The sequence below is a fragment of the Amblyomma mixtum genome, chromosome 8 (assembly GCF_055824585.1).
Source record: "Amblyomma mixtum isolate Tamu chromosome 8, ASM5582458v1, whole genome shotgun sequence".
Classification (NCBI taxonomy): Eukaryota; Metazoa; Arthropoda; class Arachnida; order Ixodida; family Ixodidae; genus Amblyomma; species Amblyomma mixtum.
In genome coordinates this window covers 126624018-126629676 of record NC_143019.1, presented here as the reverse complement: position 1 = coordinate 126629676, position 5659 = coordinate 126624018, and positions in this window count along the sequence as shown.

The following is a 5659-nucleotide window of genomic DNA, read 5'->3' as shown; positions in this document are numbered from 1 at the left end:
AGCGAGGACTCAGGGGAGCGACGAGTTCCGCAGAAGTGCACGACTTCTCAACACAACAACGGAACGGTTCGTAGGCACCTTGGTCACATTAAACCAGGTGCAGCAGCCTACCCGACGGAAGATCCGCCGCCACACGATCGGACGAACGGACCAGCAGCAAGTAAACAATACACTGTGCCAGCTACGTTCGTGATCACGCTACCAGCGGAGACTTCGCCTGTGCTCGACCTGTCTACAGCGCCCCCCTCCAAACATGGAGAACCGGCGGCCAGTCTGGACGACAGTGCGACAGAACCTGGCGGAGACTAGCCCAACGGTTCCACGCAACAGCAAGCGCTCAGACCCCAGCGTGAACGGCGCCCGCCCTACCGATACGGTGACCACAGCTAAGGAGGAAGGGATGTCGTGTTCGTCGACCAAGCGACGCCAGGCCGCTCCGGCAACCCTTGCCTCATCCGCGCATACTCGCCGCCCGCTTCCCAGAAACAAGCGCGGGCCGGCCGCTCCAACAAAAGCTAGCACCCACAAAAGCTAGCAGGCGTCTCCCCCGACGGCATCTGGTCCCCACGGCCCGTCGACTGACGCATTCCCAATTCCCTTACCGTGACCGTCTGCATTCCTACAGCAGCGAAAGTGCATTCTTGTACACTCGCCCTCTCTCTCTCTCCCTCTAAAGAAATAAACCCCAGTCTCCACCCAGCAACCGTCTTGAGAGGTTTCTCGCACGCGGGGCTCCCACGCCCCGCACCAACGCCACCATTAACAAATACCATTTTCCATTTTTTTTCTCCCCTCTGAAAGCGATGCTTTATTCCAAGTTGCTGCAACAGTATCAGAGCCGGGCAACAAAAACAAACTTCGGGAATACAGGCAACCCATCAAACAGGCGATTTTAATAACATTATGACTTTTGTGGTTGTCAGTGCAGAGACGATCGTTCAAGCCCTATATAATCCTCGAATGCCCCGATTGGACGACTTGCGCTTCTTGCCTGGTTGATATAGTTATTACTGCGCTAGCGTTATAAGAGCCTGTGCAAAGAGAATTAGGAACCTTTGGCTTGCAGTAGCCATTGGAAAGGCCACCTGGGATATAAAGAACTTGAGTTCGTTAACCTCGGATATATTGAACGTAAGTATGCCACCTCGGATATAACCAACTTTCGTGAGCTAACCTTGAATATAACGAACTTTCATTGTAACCTAGGAATATAAAGAACCTAAATATTATGCCACCTTAGCTATAACGAACTTTCATATCTGGACCGTACATGTAACGAACTTAATGTGTTCACCTCGCATAGAACGATATTTAGTGTACCAAACTTGTATGTCACGAACGTTTGGCTACTCGCTCAAACAAACCACCTGTGATCGCCGAACAGTTTTCTAACTATGCAATTTTATGAAAACGCTAATTGTCTGGATCAACTCTCGACAGCTCTTCCAAATGGCGGGCTTTACCTCAGTACGGAGAAATTCGCTTTCCCGCGAAAACACTTCAGGTACTACAAAGAAAGAATAGCAGCGATTTGGTTGGGTACATATTAAAAACCTGCCCTACCATATTTTTTCCCCGTCGGCCCCGAACTAAACAGCATTTTTTTATTTTTGTTCTGTCATTAAACTTCCGCTGTTTCAACCGGTGTTCCGCGTCCATGGCCTCGAATTTGCACCTGCTCTTACTACCTAGAACACAACTGCTCTGTCCTGCTTACTGCGAAGCAGCCTTTGTGGCACATAGCAGCACGTGAATCTGGCCCAGCTATTTAACATCGACGGCAAGGACACCGCGCTGAGGGTAACTTTTTGCGGCGTAAAGCGCACTCCGGAAAAAAGTTGATAACGAGAATTGTGCGCTGACGGGAGTCTGAGCAAAACTACGGAACCGTAGAAAAAGTATGCCGCGCTGTCTCTAGGCATTCCGAAATCGGGACACTATCTTTACCTACTAGCGCTATCTTTATCTTTACCTACTAGTGCGACACTAGCGCTGTGTTTGCCCTCTTCTTCCCTTGGCCTTGTGCCGTTGCGCGGCTTCACTAAGATATGTCAGACCAACTCGCCCACCAGTTCATGTTGTACAACTATCTTTACGCTTGACACTTTGCTGTCGTATTTGACGGCCATTCCCTAAGCCGCCTTTGATCACTAAAGAAGTAATCGGGTGAAAGGACTGGATTTTGCGCCTTGAAAATGCGAGCTCACAGGAACCTAACAATCTGGCAAGAAGCAAAAAGATCAAAAACGTTCTCTTCCCTTTCCCTTCATGCTCCGTCACCTGCACAAAAACCACCTGCGTTGTCCCTCGCAATAATAAGTCGGCCAGTACATTCTTGTGTTCAGTTGAAACGTCGATGAGATTGCGAGAGTGCATTCCTCTGGGAACACCAGCCGCAGGAAGCCGCGGGAGTCAGAAGGGCATGCGAGGTCGGATGAGACCCACGCCGTTACGGACCCATAATCCGACGGCTGGCATTACCCCATTCGAACTATGTTACCGTCTATGTTCCTCTATGCCTCCGTTGCTTCGCACGTCTGGAAAGCGTTGCACGTGCTTCGCTGCGACCTCGTCTTCTACGCAGCTTCACTTCCCCACGGTGTGTATGCGCCATCGTTTTTGAGACAAGAGGCAAACACAACAACTTGCCATGACCGCACATCTTCCGCAATCAGTGACCCGATAGTTGACGCGACTGTGACGCTCAGTTCGCACGCTTACTTGCACAACACCGCTACGCTTGGTACAGCGCACATCACACACTGATATCTTAAGCAATCAGATCTTCTCACGGTTTCACGGCCCCCTAAACCTAAATTCAAGAAAGTTCTCGGCAGTTACTCCTACTTGCCTCCTCACCTATGTATACTTTGCAGGCCAGTGAGAGTTTCGTCCAGGCAGAAACTTTAACTAACAGGAAATAAGGCACCGATGTTGACATTATGCTGCACTTTGGGCAGATAAAAAGTGCTAGAAGTGGTTTGCTCAGATGACTGCTCGAAATTCTTGCGTTTCGTACTTCTACATTTGCCGAAGACACGCATCATCATATATACCTGAAGCTTCACCAGTCATGAATTGGAGCTTACAAAAGAGAAGGAAGCCATATCGAAGCTTTAGATCAGTAGTACTCTTGCCGGCGGTTCGGTGCTCTCCGTAGAATTTACTTGGAGATCACCCTCGCTCGACTCGGGCTTCCTCTTTCTATTCCGATTCTCCTCTCCTTCGGGGCAAGAGCCAAGGGATATGCCCTGACACCAGTGCGCGATTAAATTCACGAATATATAATTTCATCTGGTTGATTCCTCTGCTAGAATGTGAATTCGTTTGGTTTGGTTTATGGGGTTTAACGTCCCAAAGCGACTAAGGCTATGAGAGACGCCGTAGTGCAGGGCTCCGGAAATTTCGACAACCTGGGGTTCTTTAACGTGCACTGACATCGCACAGTACACGGGCCTCGAATTTCTCCCACAAAGAAATTCAGCCGCCGCGGCCGGGATCGAACCCTCGTCTTTCGGGCCAGCAGCCGAGCACCATAGCCACTGAGCCACCGCGGCGGCTAGAATGTGAATTCACTACTTTTCCTTTTCCGTATTTCTTGTTTTGAACAAATTCTAGCTCTACGTCGCAAAATTATCAAAATACTCCATTCCTTGTACATGAGTGCGTTTGTATCCGCTATGCACCCTGGCCAATCCCCCGCCGTAGGTATGTGCCATTAAGCCTGAGGACATCATCATCACCATCAAGCACTGAAATCCGTTGTCTTGTAAATATCTGAAGACGATGGGGCCGATGACCAACGCTAAGGAGCACACTGACGGTTACATTTCTCTTTCCTACTCGCCGTCTTACGTTCTTAGGAACACTCTCTACGGTTTGTTTGCCTTTTCTCTTCACCTTCTCATATGTATTTACCAATCTACCCTTTTAGTTTAAAATTATTCTGCAGATAGGCCCTAATATATCTAAGTACATTTCGCTGTTCTCCCACTACGGTACACTAGTTCATGCAAAAGATGGTACTCTTTGTCTTTTAGCCTGTCTTTCCTTTTAGCCAGTTTGCTCCCGCGGCTCTTTAGCGTTACTGTTGGCGACAGACATCGCATTCTTTATCAAACATATCCAAGGAAAACATAGAAAACGCAGAACCGCATTTATTTTTTTGTTGTGAAAGATTGTTTTTTTAACTGTGCTTTCTCCGAAATTCAGCTGGACGCTGTCTTATTCCTCAAACTAATGCGGAATATCTGTTGTGAAAAAAGATCCTGACAGCCTCTATCTTTCGATCTAATAGTAACCTACTGTATGTACCTCCATACTATATTATTTTGCCCTCTCCCTTTTAATGCGAAAAAATTAGCCTCCACATTCCTCAGAAATGGCGACGTGTACGACACGAAAACCGCTGATTGGTCGAGAAAGGTCACGCGATCTTTTTACTTCATCATCACCTGCCTACCGTGGCACGTGGCGACGGGCCCACTGGGTTCAGAGGTCCCATGATCTTGTGACGTCATCACAACCTTCTCCCCTCCCCGTGGCAGATGACAACCAGCCCAACGGATTGCGAGCAGCCTGACCAACATAGCAGGTGCAGATTGAAGGGATGATTGGTCGACAGGGGTCACGTGCCTTTGTGACGTCATCATAACATTACGACGGTGAAAGGGGGTGACTGGCCCACCTGACTGAGATGTCGTGATCTTATGATGCCATACAATCGGCCCACCGGGGCAGGCAGCACCCGGTCCACCGGACTACGATCATGCACCGGATTGTGAGATATGACGTCTTGATAAAACATTGTGTACATTGTGCATCTGCTCTCAACCGATTCAATATCATCTGCTGATTCTACTGTGTGAACGAAGTAGACCGGATGCATACTGACGAGTTTTTTAGGAGCAACCCCTAAACGTATACAAGTTGACACAGAACCACCTTAAAAGTGGAATCCTCCTAGTTTTTCACATCTCCTATTTGTACACTTCAGTATCTTAAAGTCGCTATAGCTCATCCTGCCTCGGACCTGCCGATTCAACACAGTGGCGATTTCAGCCCACATTTTCATTTATAGCCTCCGTAATAGAGCTCCCCCGCGTGCGATTCCTCCTCCCCCGTTTACGAAAGAATGTGTTCATGATTCTTGTCACACTTAATACTTCTTTCTGCAAATTGCACCAAATCTTCTCCCTATTATGCCTGGCACCTTCTGCCACAGTTTCCTCAGGCCCACTTTAGCACTGAAGTCACCTATCAGACAGTGCACAGGGACTTCAGTTCTCCCATTGCCGATTACGCGCACTTCATTCGAAACTTTTTACCAGTTCATCGTCAACCATCAAGGTGTACCTCCTTTTGTGCATTTATTACTTCCAGCAACGCTCACTTTACTTCCATCCAAATTAGAAGGGGATGCTGGCGGTGCCATGGTGTTGACCGGAGTAAGTGGGTCCTAGTACGCTATTAAGCTACAACTCGCTCTTATGAGCCTTAAATAGAATATCTCACGCGAAAAATGGAACATAACTTCCATATCGTGTAGGCGTATAAAGCTGCGCACTTGGCGCACAGCTGTTGTCGATAAAAAGATTGCAGCACGGGATATCCACGTGAAGGAAAAACACATGCGTATATCATAGCAAAACCGCTGCAG